This window comes from Trachurus japonicus, chromosome 1, assembly GCF_045865225.1.
Source record: "Trachurus japonicus isolate A0001 chromosome 1, Traja_1.0".
NCBI classification, from domain to species: domain Eukaryota; kingdom Metazoa; phylum Chordata; class Actinopteri; order Carangiformes; family Carangidae; genus Trachurus; species Trachurus japonicus.
In genome coordinates, this window is record NC_140907.1 from 15,478,852 (window position 1) to 15,498,823 (window position 19,972).

The following is a 19,972-nucleotide window of genomic DNA, read 5'->3' on the forward strand; positions in this document are numbered from 1 at the left end:
TTCATATCATTCATATATGGAGCGGGTAAGCTCGGTGCTGGCTGCCATGTTCTGTCGCCATATTTTTATGTTCAGTGGCAGCATGACGGTAGGAAACCACGGAAACTCAGTGGAGACACCGGAGTTGTCGGCTCAGGTCAAGGTGGGGTCTGTGAAAAGTCACCACGGTAACGCAGTGAGGAGGAATGGAGCGTTACGCTGATGCTGCATTCATGTGCAGTCGGACAGACGGCCGTCGGTAACAAACCAGATGTCATTTTAGTCACAGAAGTCGAGAGAAAGCCGGTAAAACGTGGGTCAGGTAAACAATACAATATCGCCATCGCCATGACAACATATTGTCACGTGTATTGTTTTGCCTCGTGCTGATGGACCACTTGTTTACATAGAGGCTTGTTTATGCCGTTACGTGCAGCGGCTGTCGTCCGTCTGCTGTCTGCCCAATTTCACATGAATGCAGCATGAAAAATACGATTGAGTTGCTTGCGATATAGAGAGCCTAAGCGGAAGCAGGAAGTAACGGTCACCATGGGACCTCAACTCGGAAAAAGTCTCCATGTAAGTGAACGGGAGTCAAAGTTTTATTTCGTGATCCGATTGAATTGTGCCATGAGAAAAAAAATATGACCTCTACCTGTTTAAAACATTACGGTTCATGCCACAAAATCAGCGTTTTCTTGTTAAACTACTGTATTGTAAAATATAATTCTGAAGAATCCGTAACCAGAAAGACTACAAGGTAGGTGACGTCACACACCAAATGCCGCCCTTTCCCGTGTCAGTTGGTGACGTATTTTTTGTGGGACACCAGATCTGTAGTCCGTAGAGCGGTCTTCACACAAAATACATTCTTCTGTTGCCGTTTTACGATAAACTGCTGATTTCTCGGCATGAAACCTGACAGGTAGAGGTCATATTTTTTTCTCATGGCACAATTCAATCGGATCACGAAATAAAACTTTGACTCTCGTTCACTTACATGGAGACTTTTTCCGAGTTGAGGTCCCATGGCGACGTTACTTCCTGCTTCCGCTTAGGCTCTCTATACAACCGCAACCCTAGATACACAATGTACCTTTAAATAAGTAATTCATTTAGAGCTTTGTTTCTGTAACTGACTTATCATTTCGATCGCTCTTAATTATTCTATTGTGCCAGAACAAGGACAAAAAATATCCAGCTGACAAACACTACAAAACAAAAGTGAAAGTGATAGGACTACAGATGTAGACTAACTGGATAGATGATCAGAAAGCAATTGTTACTTGCATTCTTGTTGTAAATCGAGAGCTTTATCATGTGTGTGAGAGAAGGTAGAGAGACTCTCTTCGAAATACTGCTGCCTCAGTCATTCAGTCTCACTTGAAACTGTCTGCATGGTTCCTTTGCAAACATTCCTCTGCCCCCCTGCAAAAGAATGTATATTTGCCTTCAGTGTACGTGTGCATGTTTATATAGCAATGTATATTTGCCTAGCGGGGTGCCATGAAGTCTATATGCTGTGTGTAGTGACATTAGCTCTGTGGGAACAGATGGAAGAACATTAGGGTGTCTGGAATGAAAAACTTTAAGAATCATTTAGTATCACAGCTCAGTGCTCGTGACACACAGTCAGCAGCTGAGTGAGTGTATATCAGATTGAAATGGGGGAGAATGGCGAACTGAAGCAAGTGTCGTAGTGTTACAAGTAAAGAGGCTGTAGATTAAAAGAGAAAAAATATCATTAACAAAACCCCAGAAGTTTTTCACATACTATGTTGATATTCAGCTAAACTTAGAGCACCGAAAAGGCTCATCGAAACTGAGCAAATACAACAAAAATCAAGGCTTTTAATTTTTCAGAAGGCTCAAGAGGATCTCTGTGATAGTTGATTTTAAGTCACACTTACATACATGCACTGCCTCCTGTTGCCCTGTCTTACTGGCCCATAGAAAATGTGTCTCCACGGGTGGTGCACAGTAGCACCAAAAGATGTCTATGCAAAAATACAGGTTTGAAGTATGTTTTTTTTTTTTTTTTTTAGGATACAGTATCTCCCAGTATGGAGCCAGGAATGAGTACTGTATGCAATACACCACTCCAACAAGGATACAAGAGCAAAATATACCAGAGAGGTAAGAGTGCATGGCTGTTGACTTTGACCTCATAGGGACAGACAGGAAAACTGTGAACTTTCGGTCATGAGACTCTAACAGGACTGCAGCGAACAGGGCACCGATCAGGCTTCACTACACTCAGATGAATTATTGACAGAAAACAGTGAGTATACTGTAAAGATGTACCATGTAGCATCAATTTGGTTAAAAATGAAGATGTTCTTTACGTAAGGAAGGCATGTAGAGAGATCAAAGAGCAACACTGAATTTGCTGATTTTGTAAATACCAACCACTGAACACACAACATACACCCAGTTGCTAAAATAGCTTCAAGTCCATGAGGGCGGGGGGAGTCATTATAAGGCCACCCAGTGACATTTTGTTTTTGTGTGATGATGCAATTATGCTGCTGTTAGTCCGCTGGCCCCCCCTGCTTCTCTCCACTTTGAAGTTTCTGCTCCATTTCTTGGAGAGATGGGGGGTGGGAGGATAGTCGGGGATTATTATAGCAAAGACAGGGAGAGAGGGAGAGAGCAGAGGCACGAGTGGGGTGTGAGATTGTGTGCCCTCAATTACATACTGTAAACACATTCAAGTCCTAACATTAACCGTTTTATGAATGTCTAATACCTGTGTAAGTGGCTCTGTGCTGGAATCATCTTTCCTTTGGGGTGGCTTCAGGCTCGTTTTCAGCACTGCTCTCATTATCCTGCCTCTCTTCCCATTGCTGGATTTTCAACACTTTTTTGAGAATGTTGTACAGCACTAGACTGTAGCGTGTCAACTCCAGAAGAAAAGAAAAGCGAGCAAACGGAGCAGATAAGAATAGAGAAGCTGAAAAGGCGATGCTATTTATACTGCCAATAAAAGGTTTTCAATTGAAGATTTTTGAAAGATCAACATTTTAAGGCATGTGAAACAGACATAGACACAGTATTCCAAGGTCAGACTAAGTTGAAAACATCCTTCCATGTGTTTGGGAACAGGAAGAGCACAAACATCACTTGTCCTCCAGGAGATTAGAGACAGAATATGCAATTACAACGACCCTGATCTCTGACCGTGTGCATCCTCTAGCTGTCGTCAGTGGCCATCGCTCAGGAAGGGCCTGACTTAAACAGACAGCCGACTAACAGTAAAACAATTCCTAGATAGAACCTCAATTGGAGATGGGACAATCACAGAGGCAATCACTCTCTAGCTTGAGGTACGGACAGAGCAAATTGCTGTAAAGTGCTTTTTCATCAGATATTGATTTTCAGTGGCTTTTCAGACTCAGACTGCAGCAGAAATTACATTATTGGAAATGGATATCCTGCTTATCTAGATAGAAATAAATCTGACACAGTGGGAGGGTATGTGTGTGTGTGTGTGTGTGTGTGTGTGTGTGTGTGTGTGTGTGTGTGTGTATATGTGTGCATTTATAATGTACATGCACATGTGTGTTATGTGTGTGTGTGTGGTATGGTTGGAATTTGTGTAGCTTGGATGGTGCTGCTGCAAGAGCACACAGCCAAGTTCCTCTGATTGACAGTCCAGGTTGGGGGAATGAAAACACTGCATTCCAGTGCTGTGTGTGTAAGTGTGTGTGTGTGTGTGTGTGTGTGTGTGTCTGCATCAGTAGTGGATGCTGTGCAATACATGTGTGTGTGTGTGCTAACAGTCAAACAGACTTTGGCACGTGCTGGGGATTATCAAAGACAACAACATACATCACAAGTTTACTCCAAGTCATTTATCACAGCTGCACTTCACAGGTGTGACAGTCCTACTGCTGCCTTACCTCTCAAGTAACGCAGATAATTATGTGCATTTCAAAAGCATCAAAGATGTAATCAACCCACCAATCCGATTTCTTTTCACCAGTATATTAACTTTGCAAATACGTACAGTAAGCTTGCACAAATGATCACTACGGAATACGTGCACTTGAGAGCATCAAAGGCATCACTGTGAGGGAATATCAAAAGAAATCCTCCTACAGGTTGTGCTGTTCAGTGGTAAGACTAAAGCAAGTTTAATGCGCTGACAATTTGACTAAATCGTGTTGAGAGAATAGAGGATGATGATGAAACAATAGCACCTCAAAGGAGCAAATTCCTTTGCTCTCGTTTCTCTCGTTTTGTCTCCGCATTATACGGGCATAAAAAAGGATTGAGGGGGATCAATGGTGTTCTGTAAGGTACCACACACACACACACACACACACACACAATAGAGTAGGGCTGGGCGATATGGCAAAAAACGTTATCACGATATGTTTTTCCATATTGATCGATTCTCGATATCGTCTCGATATGTATTTTTTGCTGCCGCTGCCAGTTCAAGCAGCATCCTGACTGAATCCTGAAGAAACCAGAGAATGTGTTCAGTTTGGGAGGATGACATGAGTTCACTTTAATGTTCATTAAGGGTGGAACAGTTCAATAATCCACAGTTTGATTTGATTTACATTGTTGTTGCTGTTGTTTTCTGTTGTCTTTTTTCTACCATACATCAGCTCTAAAATGTGTCAATCATGAGGCTTTAGTCTTTCTAGTTATTTGAACAGGTTGTAGACAAATATTTAGCTATTTAGCTGCTCTGACACCAGGCTTTATGCCGAGCCCACTCTGATGAATCCAGGTGTGTCTGACTCTGACCTCAGTAGTCACAACAACTGTCAGACACACCTGGATTCATCAGTTTGTCCAATAATGTAAGACAGGAAGGAAAGGAGCCTGTTTGAGCTCAGGAAGTAGTGGAGCTGTGCATAAAGCCTATTTATTGATCTGACTCGGTAACCACGAGCGCAGTTCACGTCAACTCAGGTGATCTGCAGGTTGTTGTTTCACTTCACCGCTCCGACGCGACGCTCCGTGTGTGTGTGCGCGCGGCGCTGACAGAGAGAGAGGGAGGGAGAGAGGCTGTCGGCGCATACTGTGAGTGGATTTGACTCCGCGCGCACCGTCCGCGGACTTTTGCGGTTTCATAGGCAAGCATACAGTATCACATTTGAAACAGATTGAGTCCGCGCGGTCATAAAAATTGAGCTTTGCACGGAAGGGACCGGCGGACGCCCGCTTTGGGTCCTCGTCTGCCTCGAGTGCGCGCGGACATCCGCGGAGTCAAATACGCCGGAGTATGTGGGGGCCTGAGCCTAGCGCATGTTCTTCACACTGTACATGAGCAAACAGACATGTTACCGCAGAATAAACGTCACAAGCAGCTCCGTGTTTCCTCCACTTTCTGACCGTGGTAGGCTATCATCAGGTTGCTCTGACTCCACACTGACAGGCTTCTTTAGCCGGGACAGACGAACTGATGCTCCACACGTTCACAATCGCTTCAGTTGCCATCGGCTCCACCTCCACTCATTTCCTCCCTCTTTTACAACTTTCACTTTATCACAGCTTGGGATCAATAAAGTATATCTATCTATCCATCTTATCCTTCCTCCCTTTAGCTGCAGCAGCTCAAACAAGCTCTGCATGCTCAGGACAGGAGGCGGAGTATCAGACGGAAGTGTGGCCGGCTGCTGTCGCGCATATTTACTTTCATGTGATATCGAGGAATAGGGCCATAGCTTATTATCGAAATCGTTCAAAGATTTATCGCGATCCCGTATCGAGATCGTTATATCGCCCAGCCCTACAATAGAGTCTCTGTTTATCGGGAGGTAGGCTGGACTTCGCCTTCGCTTGGCTCTGCCCACAGGGTCCTGATGCAGTAAAGGAAAACTTACACACCCGAGACACACCTGCAGCATCTGATGTCTGTTTGGGCAGATCTCAAAAGAAATGGGTCATAGATGTTTCTTTGTTCATTTAGCTCCACATAAAGTGACTTTCACACCTTTAGCCTGGGTGCTGTTGTTCAGACCAAGGAAAAAATGTTTACTAGGCCTGCACGATATCAGCAAAATGTCTGATGTGCGATGGCACTGTTCAATATCACGATATGACTTTAGACAAATAAGAAAATATTCATATAGGCTACTCCAAACATAATAAGTCAACTAAACACAAAAGACGAACCGTCTTTTTCAGACTTTTTTCAACGGAAAAAATACCGTCTTATATTCGGGTCAATGTATAAAAATATATACCGTATGTATCGTTTAGGGATTTATATTAAAGGTTTACTGTTTAATTCCGTGTAAACGTTTACACGTGTACACTGACACACCATACTTCTGACCAAATCTGGATAAAATACTTTATCTCCTCCTCTCCCCCAGTGTTACCACGGCTCATCTTTCCTTTTTTTCTGTTTATTTACTTTTTTCGGCAAACGTGAACGAGCAAGACGGGCAAATCTGACGTGACGTCCTGTATTTGGTCCGATAGTTCGAACCTTCCAAAAACATGCTTTCACATTACGCAGCAGCGGACCTTGGTCCAGGATAGTCCGGACCGAGACCACCTCCCGAGGCCGGACCAAAGACTCGGTCTTTAGTCCGGATCATGGTCCGGGGGAGCTTTCACATCTGTCACTTTGGTCCGAACTAACTGGAAAGTCTGAAAGTCAGAACCAAACAGGGTACTGTAAGTGTGAAAGCGCCCTAAGTCGTGTCAGAAAAATGCTCGATCACAGTCTGCAACGAGTTACAACCGCAGAAAAGACAATGCCAGTGATACAATGCACCACACTGAAGTTCACCAAGATTATAAATATTTGTAGTTATAATAATTTGGAAACACGAATCCATGGTGAAAGGAAAGACACCTCTTAAAGAAAATCTGTCAGATTCATCTTCATCTTATCAAGTGGTCTCACAAGAACAGAGGCGAACGGACAAAGTTTGTCTGATTCACACTGGACATGTTAGGTGTGAAAGTGCTGCAGGACAAAGGCTAAGTGTGAGTGGTCCTATTGTGCTTACTGACCTAGTCAATGCTGTCAGAACACACTTTGTGAAGCCAACATCTCTTCAGCCAAGCAAACACACAGACGTGAACCTAACTTTTGGAAATGGCTGCATACTGGGTGAGAAAAATCAAAGAAGAAAAAAAATTACGCTAAGCAGCAGATCTAATGAAACAGCATGGTGACGCCTTTGTGAAAACCTTGTCATCCACTCATCAAATCAGCAGAGAGACCGCAAAGATTAACACGGTCATCTGGAACATATGCATGTTGAAGATGAGGAATAATGCGCTATGCAGCGTGGATGAGTCATCCTGGCTCACTCAGTATGATTAACATGGAGGATTATCTATATAATCTGACTGTGAGGAAATCACAGATGCATTTGTGTGACTATATGCAATTTCTGAAGTGGCTCAGTTTTGAAAGTGTCAGTCTGTTTCCCCAGTCATTTCTACATGCAGTATACCTCCGTACAGGGTTATCAGACTCTCTGTGCTGACACAAATTAAACTTTTCGGTTCTGAATGTTTTAAACAACAACCAAACTAAATTGAAGCTAAAGAAATAAGGACTTTCTCATGCATATGAAGATTAATGTAAAAAACAACAACAAAAAAACAGTTGGCTCTTATTTGACTTGTGAAGTAATATGTTTTAGTATCTGTTATTTAGGCTGCTTGCATATTCATACAAAATATGTTAACATGTTAACAAAATGTTTGTTTGTACGCTCCCTTACAAATGGTTTTTCACATTTAATGTAGTGTAGATCTTAGATAAAGGACAGGTGGTTTTATATGCTGTATAGATTGTAAAGACCACCACACCAAGAAATTAATCTTACATGTTACATTTTTACAAAAGCTTAAAACTAACACTTCAACTAATTCTGTTGTGTGGAAAATTACTTGAATTAAGTTTCTTAGCTGCAAGTTCATCAAGAAGTGTTTTATGGCCCTGCAATTCTGGGAACAATTTAACTACATTCATTACCATGGTAACTACAGGTGTGGCCAAATTAAGCCAATCGTAGACGTCTTTCTCGAAAGGTTAGCCTACAACATAACGCTGCTTTGAACATTTAGAGTTTTCTCTGTTAATTAACGTCATTACACTGGCCTAAGGGAAACCTACTCAAAGCACCTGGAACATTTTTTGTGCAGTTACAAACATGACAGCACTGACAAATCGCTGGTTTACTGCCTAGCTGTTCGTGTGCAGATACTCGACGAAGTCATGACCTTCTACGACTTCAAAGCAGGAGACAGTCGGTTATCAACTGCCGCCCTTGTGCTTTAAGACAGACTGACTTAATCACTGTTGTCTCAATGTTTTGGCATTCATTACTTCTTCTATCTACAGCTCTATCTCCTCAGACACCATGCACAGACAGTTGAGGAGTATTAGTGTTCACGGTGAGAGGGAAAACACTGGTTTTTGACCCTTTGTGGAATGCAGCGTGTGTGTCTGAGATTACGCTTTGCATAGACGAGTGAAGATAACAGGCGAGCTAAGGCTTCATGGGAACGTGAGGCAGTGTACCTAAGGGCAAAATTGCACAGAGCCAACTGACAGAACATGTATCTGTGATTAAAAAAAAAGTTTGAAATAAGTCAAGTAGCATCAATGGAATTGGGAGACGGACAAAAAAGATTAAGGAAGCAAAAGGTCTATTCTGTGGATGTCATGCATGTCTCTGTTCAAACAAATGTTTGAGTGCAAGAACCTGGACTAAGACTAGTTTATGTCCTCATGACCTGCCTCACCTTCCTCACAGCTGACGAGACATGAAGAGTAAGAAAATGTAAGAAGAGAGAGAAGAAAGAGAACAGGAGACAGACAAGACACAGAGACATCATGAGAGGTTAAAACGGATGACAGAATGTGAACTTGAGGCAGCAATGTTAAGAGGGGGGGGGATCAGAGTTTGAGACACCTGTTCTGACAAGTCGTGACAAGACACTTGAGGCTGTGACATAACATAAACAATCTGTTAGTATCTCCAGCTCAACGACATATATGTTCACACTGAGAAAGCTGATGTAAGATGCCAATCTCCATTTTTATTTGTATCATCATCACATGCAGACACATGCATGCATGCTTTCACAAGAATCCCACTGTGACAGAATAATTTAAACCACAATGGTGCGCCTACAGTTACAACCTTGTCAGTGCCATTTCACAATCATTAATTATTGAATATCTGCTGATGCCTCATCTCTGTCAAATACAGTGATGGCTGAACTATATAATGGCTGCACTGTGCACCAGTATCTTAAAATAGAGGTAGCTTGGGGCGGTGTGTGGCGCAGTGGTTAAGGCGGCCGCCCCATGTCGAGGCTACAGTCCTCAACGCAGGCGTCCCCGGTTCGAATCCCGCGTCGGGCAGACATTTCCTGCATATCATTCCCCCTCTCTCTGCCTCCCCCTTTCCTGTCTATCTCTACTATGGCTATCAAATAAAGGCATAAAAGCCAAAAAATATACTTAAAAAAAAAAAATAGAGGTAGCTTGGAAATCTGTAAAATTACAAGCCTACATTTGGATATGCTGGTTGACCAAATAGTCAGAATAAGTATAGGCGTTAATATTGTGTAAAAGATGAATCCACTTCAACAGAATTAAGTGTTTGTAATTGTGCTGATTTGTTAATAATTAAAGTTATTTCTGTAAAAATGTTTTGACAAAACAAGTCACTTTGCAAATGCATCCATGGAAACAGACAATTTTTCACTGATGTATTAATACAACAATTCAACCATTGATTATAAAAATAACTCAGATTATCTGATAATGACAATAATGTTGTATTTGTGCACTCAGCATGGAGCTATTTGAAAAGCTTTGATAAAATGACAGAGGATGATGGCAGATGCAGACTGGTCATGAAAAAAACATTGAAGTTCAAATATAGTTTTCAACCAAAAGTAGCACTTCTAGAGGCCTAATGGACCCACAAAATGCCAGTGAAATAAGGTCAACGTGACCTTTTTTTTTTCTTTTTTAAGACCAAACAGGCTCTGCCTCTCCTGCTCACTGACACATGCTGTCAGGGTGGATCTTTATTAAAACTGTTGGCTGCAGGTTATTCGTTTTTGCTGCTTTGTGGCTTAATCACTAACCATGCTGCGCATTAGGGAAGGGTTCATCCGTGTTAATGGAAAGCAGGTTCTGACAGGTGGCATTCCCACAGGGCAATGGATTACAATAAACAAAAGGGTATAAACTGTGTCTGGCTTGAATACCAGTCAATTTTAAAATGCATTATTCGGCGATGCTGTCAATGCAGGCAGGCTCAGGACTTTCAGTTAGCACACAATAGTGCTGGAGGAGCACTGAAAAACCACAGGAACATGTCGCCATGGTTATATCTTTCAATAATTTTTCCTGTTTTTTTTCTTTCTACTAATGAGTTTTCTCACCATGTACACATGTAGACAGTATTTATGTTGGTGTGTTCGTTCAACAATGTGTAAGACATGTATTGGCTTGCTTCAGTGATCTGTCTATGTGTGCAGGATTAGTGTGTGTGTGTGTGTGTGTGTGAGTGAGTGAGTGAGAGAGAGAGAGTGAGAGAGAGAGAAAGAGAGAGAGAAACAGGTTTGGAGAGGAATGCAGGACTGGTGTAATCCAGTCTCGGTTCATTTTTGCTATTGTCATAGAGTCAAAAGCCTGTAGCCCTGTGTGCCATGGGGCCTCGCAGCTCAGTCACGATTACATTCATCGTCTCACAGAACACACTGCCGTCAAATCCACATCAGCACAACACAGTGCAACATTACAAAGACAATTACAAATACAGCTGTAGGTACAGTAAACCACGTCGTGAAAACAGAGATGATTTATCCAAAAAGTTCTTGCTCTGAAATAACTTTGAGATACAGCACATTCACTACCAGCTGATAAGACATTTTTCAATGTCAAGTCATAGAGTTTGCATAAATATATTCTGCAAGGGCGTTGAATCACCTTGTAAATGTCTAGTCAGGCAACATAATGTTTAACTTCCCTCCTTTCTCATTATCACTGTGGACAAACAAACTGAATTTCAGCCCTGCATTAAAGAAATTACAGACGATGCTGCTGATCCTTCAATCCCCAGCCTCTCATGATCTGTGATTGTAGCTGTGGAGAAAATGAAGGTGGAGTTCACATTAAATGACTCATTCATGAAATATAAATGTAAGAAATGTTGATTGCAGCACTCATGGAATTGAGGAGTATTGATTTAGTAACCATGGTCATATCAGGTCCCATCCTAGCTGTGCAGTGACTTGACTTCACCTCCATATTTAGTTCAATGTCAGTGGGGAGGAGGTGTCTCTCCGTTAGGTAGTAAACCCAGACTTTTATTATTTTGTTTATATCTGATCCCAAATGTCAGTGTCTGGGACGCTTTAAAGGTTAAAATACACTATGTGAAGCATCTTGTGTCTTCTGACATTCATTTTTCATCCAAGTCTGGTTCCACACCCATTTGTACCAGGGTCAAAGGTCTTGGATGGTTCCCAGGACCCAACACCATGGGTGAGCAGCATTTCATACCACTAAAACCAGGTCACCAGGCCGGTACTGGGGAATATTTCCTGTTTTCCATGGCAACTCAATGTGTCCCATCAAGGTTATAGGCACACTTAAGAGAGTCAGGATAGTCTCCCCTGACCTGGGCAGGCAAACAAGTAATCCACAACAGCCCAGCTAAAAGGAAATAGCCATACATCTTTATATTATACACAGTGAGATGTGTTATAGTAGCTCCAAACATCATACTGTTCCATAACTAATGCAAAGCAGTCCAACAAGGCCACACTGATATGTGGGAAGTCTTCATGCTCCGCCCTGCCTGCTGTGACTGACAACTGCTGATAGAGGTTTGGCGTTATGTTAAGCAGTTGGAATATTTTGTTTAAATGAATTTGAGACAAAAAGCATGGCTGTAAGCATCAAAAGGCATTGTTACAAAATTCTAAGCCGTGATGACTGGAAAGGATGTTTATAGTGTATGTGCGGTATAGCATTTCCGCCGCAGCTCAGAACAAAACCACAGACACCAAAACCACACAAACAAAATTGGCTTGTTAAATCAGCTCATTTCAACAGTGGGATGTAGATCTGTTGTTGGCATTTTGCGCTATTCAGCAACAGGTGAATTTCTTACAAATTAGTTGTGAATTGGCAGTATTAAGACTTTTTTTTTTTTTACCATGTAATTCACGAGACAACAGCAACAACAACAACAACACTGGCCAGCTTGCTGGCAGAGCTGAATTGTGACAGTGCTTCAGTTTTTTCCCCGCACACAAATAATAAAAAATAACTAGAAAAAACATTTCCAAGAATGGAAATGGTGTGAATGCTTCCAGCAATGCTGAATGAGCTGAAGAAATTGTTGAAAGAAAGAAAGAAAGAAAGAAAGAAAGAAAGAAAGAAAGAAAGAAAGGAAGAAAGATTGAAACAAGAGAGAAAAAAGAAAAGGACAGAAAGAAAGAAAGAAAGAAAGAAAGAAAGAAAGAAAGAAAGGAAGAAAGAAAGAAAGAATCAAACAAACAAAGAAGTAAAAAGACAGAAATGGAGTGAAAGAAAGAAAGAAAGAAAGAAAGAAAGAAATGGAGTAAAAACAAAGGAAGAGAAAAGGAGTAGAAAGAAAGAAAGAAAGAATCAAACAAACAAAGAAGTAAACAAACAGAAATGGAGTGAAAGAAAGAAAGAAAGAAATGGAGTAAAAACAAAGGAAGAGAAAAGGAATAGAAAGAAAGAAAGAAACAATCAAACAAACAAAGAAGTAAAAAGACAGAAATGGAGTGAGTGAAAGAAAGAAGGAAAGAAAGAAAGAAAGAAAGAAAGAAAGAAAGAAAGAAAGAAAGAAAGAAAGAAAGAAAAAGAGAGAGGGGGATGATAGATAGAAAGAGGTAGATGGATGGATGGATGGATGGATGGATGGATGGATAGAGAGGGAAGGATAGAAAAAGTTACGTAAAATACAAATGAAGGAGTAGAAGAAAGAAAGAAAGAAAAAAAGGAGACAGAGGGGTTAAAAATAGGGAGGGGGATAGATAGATAGATAGATAGATAGATAGATAGATAGATAGATAGATAGATAGATAGATAGATAGATAGATAGATAGATAGATAGATAGATAGATAGATAGATAGATAGATAGATAGATAGATAGATAGATAGATAGATAGATAAATTCATGAGAAAAAAATTAATTGTTGGAGATGTTTACATCAAAAGTATAAAATAATTGAGAGGCTGATGAATTTGAGCTGAAAACCTGTGTGTGTGTCTGGGTGTGTGAGTCTGACGGTCTCTCTGTCTGCGTGTACATGTGCAGAAAGTAAAACTGTTGATAAGCGCCACAGAACTCCTCTCTCCCTAATGATCTGATTGATTGGCAGCCTGCCCTCAGAAGTTACCATGGCGACTACCATGCTTACATTTTACTGTGTGGAACAGTGTTGTGTTTGTGTGTTTGTCTGTTTGTGTATGTGTGTGTGTGTGACTGTGTGTGAGTGTCTGTGTGTGTCTGTCTGTGTGAGTGTGATGCCTGTGTTTGTGCGTGGACATCCTCTGTCAGTCTGGTTTATCATGTGTCTGTGTGGGGCTGTGTTTAAAAACATCTTAACGAGCGGCCAGGCTGCACCTGCACTGTAGACTTTGATAACGAGCTGGCCGCTACAGCTGGACCAACTGCACACAGAGCAGGGCAGAGCAGAGAGATTTGAGCTCTGAGCAGCTTCCCAAAACAGCCCAGAAAAAGAGAACCATAACTCTTATCAGAATGTGGTCCTCCTGACCATCTGGGCAAGGAGACCTTCCTGAGCACATTGATGTGCATTAAATGTTTGTAGGGCAAAAACTTTTCTCAGGGTCGCAAGGTAGAAAAGGGGGGCATTTCTGCTTTTCTAAAAAAATCAGCTCCTACTTTTCTATTGAAGTGGATGAGCCACTGGAGCGGGTCTAGCTGCACAATTAGGCTCATAGAGACAATTCTGTAAGTCTGTCTGCTGTTTTGAACACATTAAATGAGACACGACAAGTGTGGCTACAAACCGGTGAGGAAATCATGTGTCTAGAGTTTAATTTGTGGCCGTGCTGGCAATTTATCCAGAAAAAATCCTGAATGTTTTTTCGATCCCTCTCACTCTAACGATGATGTCACTCACTCTGACCCAACCCCATACACACTCATTGAAAAGTGTGAAATTTGTCAGAAATCCTCATGTGCTTTTAAAGGATTTATCTCAAAAACGGTACAAGCTATGAAAAAGTTGTAAATACAGGATGAATACATTAGAAGTTTGTCTACAGCTCAGAATTTGAATGAAGTCTCTAGCTGAAAGTATGTGGACGCTTTAAAGGCTGAAAGAAGTAAGAAGATTTGAAGAGTTTCAAGACTGTTCCAATGCATTCTCTATGGGGAAAAAAAAATCAGAAATAGTTGAATATTGCAAAAAGTATAAATAGTTGAAAAGAGAAAAGACATAGCACACCTGTCCCGAAAAGGCTGAACATTTTGATATTTGAATTGTTGAAATAGCACAAAGTATGAAGGACTAGTTACATGACGAAGAAAGGCAGAAAATGGCCGAACCGAATAACAATAGTGTGAATGCTTCCAGCATTCACACTAATAATAATACTAAAAAGTTATGCCATTCATCAATGGTTTAATGCATTTAAATAATTTCATGATATTCAATAAAACATACCCATTACTAATGTGCACTCATGCTCTGCCAGAACTTAAAATGCATACCAGCACTTCAGTGAACAAATATCATTCAGGTAATTCTCCTGTTTCCTACGTGCTGCACTTGATGACTAAACACACATTATTATGACTGAATAACTACAGCCATACAATATATTAGTCTTTGTGTGACGTACTATGGTGGAGTTATAAATGCATCATGTTTATTCTTGCTTTAATTTGTTCATTATAGGAAAACGTGGTTTGCTGTGAATACATTATAGTTGCACAATCCTATCCATCAGACTGTCCTATTGTCATACTAAATTACCAATATCTCTTATGAGTTGGGGGAGTAGGGTGCTGCTGTTAGACACAAGTTCATGCACAACTGAATTAACAGGCTCCACCAGCTTTTTTTTTGCGTAATTGCAAGCAACAAATCATACCCTCAGCATACTTTGATATCAAAATTCTGCCCAAACTCACACATTCAATCCGGGACAAAAGCGCTGCATGAGATTAATTGCTCTGTAGCCTATAATTTACACCATCATGATCGTTTTTGTTGTTTTTTTTCATGTGGTAACTAAGGAAGCTGACAATGGCAGTCCCACCGGTGAGAGGAGCTTGAAAAACTATTAATGTGATCAGTCACAATGCCGATTCGGAATATTAACAATGGTTTAAGATTATATGATGAAGATATGTTTGTGCATGTACTATCTGTATCACACCCAGCTAAAACTAATGCAGTCAAGCAATACATTCTTGAAGGTGATGTATCATGCTCCATTTTTACAGCTTTTAAGATTTGTTTTTATTCTGAAGTCACTAGTAGACTATAGTTAAAAGATAAAGGACACTGATTAATTCTGGAAGCTAAAATGCTAACAAATTATCCTGTAAAAGACGTCTCTCGTCTTTTTAAAGTTATTTCCTCAGACCATTACTTTGACAAACATTACTTTTCTGGCTAATCCTTGTCTGCTTGATACATTGTTGTTGGTGTCAACAGAAGGGCATGTGCATTGTGCACAGCCCAGACAGGGTAAACTGAAGATGTTAAACGTTCTTCTGTCCTGCTCCCTCCCTCCCTCTCTCACGAACTGTCAGACGGGATTTTTGAGGTTTTATGTCAGCAGATCATTGCAAATGAAAGGAATGCCACACACAGCTACACAAACAGAATGATTTAAAGAGCGCCGTTTGAATGCTGCCTTTTTTGCCTCAGCACAAAACAAGGAAAAGAAGACAGACAATAGGACAAGCCTATGCAATTTAGACTGCAGCTCACACATAGATGTTAGAGCGTGGCTGGTATCTCAGCTATGTTAGAACTAACATGGTGACATAATGCAGAAACATGCTGTAGGTCAGGTGAGCTCACTGTGGGAGTGATTTAGCATATAGTACAGTATAGTATAGTATGTCTCCAGAATGTCAATATGAAATCATCACACTCACACATTATGCTAACATGGTTTGTGATACTTTGATCAATAGGGCCCTCATTATCCACAAAAATACTCATCATGGGTAGAGAAAACAATTAAATACTCAATGGTTTTTTGATTACATGAGAAAATAACCCTGATGACGTCGATGTACAGTAGGGTTACATCAGCTTGAGCTTGGAGATGTTTAACAGAAAGCCTGCAGTACATACAGTGGGTGTTACGTACCAAGCAGGAAGCAGGAATGGACTGGTAAAAGTTAAACAAATTAAACTAAAATATGAGATATCATGGACCATCAGTTTCTGTTTTTTCAATCTTTTCAATGTTTCTCAAGTTTACAGAGGCAAAATACTTAACTTACTTAAGAGAGAAATCCATGTTACATATGGACATCAAACTGTGATGGCCGGAGTTCTCTAAGCACTTTGTGCCAAAGCTGTTCCGCTGGGAACAAAAACTATTATTCACTGAACTATTTCCATTGTTTCTTCACTTCAATCATGAGACCTTTCCATCAGTGAAAAAAAACAAAAAAAACTTGTTGCATGGCCATGGTCTTAGTGATCTCTTGTTTGCAACTGCAACATCTTTGTGCATGCTCTGCTTCCTGAGTCTTATCTTCTGCTCACCCATAATAGAAGCATGGCGTGTTTGTGCAATGTGTACACAACCAGGCAGAGCAGTGGCATCATAGCATCGAGAGAGAGGGAGTGTGAAACTAACAATCACAGAGGAGTTGGTTTCTGATGACAGTGCTAGAGTATGCACGGGACAGAGAGAGATATGCTGTGGGCGATATGGCAGTGAGGAATTTCCCTCTTGCTGAAAATTCATCCATCACCCATTTTGCCAAGCAAAGAAGAGCAGGATTTCATCACTCGCAGCTACTCTTTTGTCTCCTCCCCTTTATCTTTTGCTTTTTTAATCTCTCTCTCTGGCCTGTCAGAGTCTGACTCTATCCTCCTCTCCTCAATGAAAAGATAAAACTCTTGCTGATTGGTGGTGCTGACGACCACACAGTTTCTCCAGGTCTTTTATCTGTCTTTAACAGCTCTCACACTCACTCTACTCCTCTCACTTCCACTTTGTACATTTGAGAAGATATCTGCAGATTCATATCAAAATCAAACTGCTTTGCAAGTGAGTAGCAGATCCACCTGCTGTGTTTCATATGCATCAAAGCTAAACTTTTCAACTGCATGCCTGGCAACAAACAGGCCAGCAGATAAGACGGATGAACTACTTTTCTGTTACCTAGAATCTGCCTTTATTCCCTGCACACAAAGCATTTTAGTTACACATGAAACATCTAGTTTGACTCTTGCACAACAGAGCTATAACTTCAACATGCTCCGAGTGTCACTGCATTCAAGGTAGGTTCTTCACACAAACAGTACACACCACTGCCAAAGGACAGGGGGCCTCCGTGGCGGTGACGACAGCTTAGCTAATTTCACAATTTCCCCCGGACGGTCTAAATCAGGAGTGGTGCTGATCTGTGATCAGCTAGCCTCTTGGCTGCTGTGTCACTTAAATTCCCATGTATCCTTTGGAGTAATCATTTACATGCAACTCTTCTTTGAAACCCAAAGGCGTATGCCATTGCCTACATGTTGAAACAGACGTTCAAGGAAGTTACTCCTGAGAGGTAAATTAAGTCAGAGGTGAGTCACACCCCCTGGATATGGCCCCAAGCCCCTCCACCCCCTCCCCAGTTCCTCAGCCTGACAGAAGAAGAGCCATGTCAGGAGCTCCTGCTGGGATCTCTGCTTGTAAAGCCGTATGCTCAGCTGCACACTAAGCAGAGTTTGTTTGATGTCTTCCAAATTAGAAACTGGCTCTTAATATCAAGCTGGGGTTAAAAGTGATGAAGCAGCTGTGCATTTTGCCATAAGATTAATAAGAGAATCAGGAAATAAATGTAATATTGATAAAGAAATAAAGAACTTGAGATCTTGGCTGCATTGTGCGTGTTTACTGTAGGGGGTGTGGTGGGATGCAGCTGCAACAGCAGCAAGGAAAGTGTCAGAAGATAGCTTCACTATCTTAACCACCGCATCATAAAAGTCATGAAAGTACCTTGCAGACATGAGGCTTTTGCTTAATTACTCCCTATAAAACCTTTGAAGTATACAGACCAACTGGTTACTATACACACATTATGGGATAAAGTAGCCTTCTAAGATAATTAAAAAAAAACCTACCATAAGATAAGGTATTCAGCTGCCAAACGTGCACAATTTAACATGTCTGTGTCCAAGTGTAAAAGTGATTTCTAGTTTGGTTCAGTTTGGATTTAGGGGGTCAAAGAGTGTTAGAAAGTATAGTGACTTATGAACAGCCAAATAATAATTGATAGGGTTTTTAATCTATAACTCTTTTGTTCACAGTGTTTAACAGAGGTCAGACAAGTCAACAGCTGCCTGGGCTGTCCAGCTCTGGCAGGGCTCACTTCCACCACTTGGCCCACATTCAAAAGGTGTCAACCAAGGCACGTATTCAAGCAAACTTCTTGACCAAAATTCAAGTACAGTAGGCTAGAGACGATGTTGTTCGAAATAAACGAAAGTGCACTTACCTGTTCAGATTTGGCCACTTGAACTTTTTTTTTAGTCCAATAAACTGAAGAAAGAAAACGAAACCAAACAGGAAAATAAGAGGCTACAGGACACACGGCAGAAAAAGGCAAAAAACGAGGCAGCAATCCCGTTAGCAGCTTCTGGGACTTTACGAGACCAGATGAGTTACACACGACACCAAACTTCCTCCTCGTGCAGCTGAACACCTGAGTAGCTTCTGCGCCGAGCGGGCTCCGAAAAAACACCGAGCTCCGTCACACAAACGCCGGTCGACACGTCGTAAAAGTTTGCCAAGCTTTTACAGGACTTTATGTAGTTTCACAAGGAGAGAGGAGAAGAAGAAAAAAGTCGAGGTGAAGCCGTCCTCAGAAAGCCGCTCTCAGCGCCTCCCTTTCGTGTCTGAGCCCGTCAGTCAGGGGGGAAAGAGTCGGTGTGTCCGGTGGTTACCTGACTCCAGTCATTACGGTGAGGCCAGCCCTCCTCACAGCAGCAGCAGCAGCAGCAGCAACAACAGCCTCATGTTTCCTGTTGTCGCCCTGAGCGCAGAGCAGAGAAACATGCAGCTGCCATCAGCAGCAACAGGTTGAGATGCTCTCTTCTCTCATTTGATTAAAAATAGTGTTATAAAGAGGGGAAATAAAGTGCCATATATAGCCTAGTTTTATAAGGCTAAAAGATCCAAGTCAGCAGTGTATTTGCCGTTTACTCTTCATTTAAGTGACAGTCTAATGTGCTACAGATGCTTCAAGATTGTCATCAAGTTTTAACAACTGATAGGCTAATTACTTAAAATCATGAAATCATTCTAAACTCTCAGTTCAAAGGCATGCAAAAATGTGTTGAATAGAAACAGGAACTAGGTTATGAGTATAATTATATTGTGAAAAAGATTTTTCTGGATGAAAGTGGTGCCTCAAAAGTGCAGCCTTTCTTTTAGCTCAAGTAGGCTAAGAGATTACTGCCTTTTAGCATTCAGGGGAATATAGTCTTACATTTCTAATAATAGGCTATTGTCCTTTTTGGGATTGCTCTGTTCTGTATTTAAGGGTGGATTCCACAAGTTTATGTGACAGCATTAAGCACGATTTATTTCTTCGAAAAGAAGGGATTTAAATAGTACGAAGTCTGATAAATAATGACTAAGACTAATGAAATTAGACTTTTAGTGACATTTGTTGTTGATTGTGACTCATTTGTGCTGGATTAAGCAGCTTTTAGCGCTGTGTGCATGTCAAATGTAACTTGTGAATTAAAATCTGAATATTTTTTTGTAGTTTTCAATGA

The 19,972-nt window shown here is 41.1% G+C and overlaps 2 protein-coding genes across 6 annotated transcripts in view; one reads left to right on the forward strand and one right to left on the reverse strand.

The window, feature by feature from the left end:
• The window catches only part of LOC146991587 (uncharacterized), a 39,030-nt gene extending 19,802 nt beyond the window's left edge, over nt 1–19,228 (reverse strand). Inside the window, exon 1 of one of the 3 annotated variants that reach the window (XM_085775471.1) lies at nt 18,688–19,228. The gene's annotated coding sequence lies outside the window, so the exon portion shown is untranslated. The remainder of the gene's footprint in view (nt 1–18,687) is intronic. The other 2 variants (XM_085775461.1, XM_085775465.1) reach the window with 2 other exon arrangements.
• LOC146991588 (phospholipid phosphatase-related protein type 5-like) overlaps nt 2,219–19,972 on the forward strand; it is a 71,267-nt gene continuing 53,513 nt past the window's right edge. The window contains exon 1 of one of the 3 annotated variants that reach the window (XM_085775488.1): nt 2,219–2,260. The gene's annotated coding sequence lies outside the window, so the exon portion shown is untranslated. Of the gene's footprint in view, nt 2,261–19,021; nt 19,154–19,972 lie in introns of those variants that run through there. The other 2 variants (XM_085775495.1, XM_085775480.1) reach the window with 2 other exon arrangements.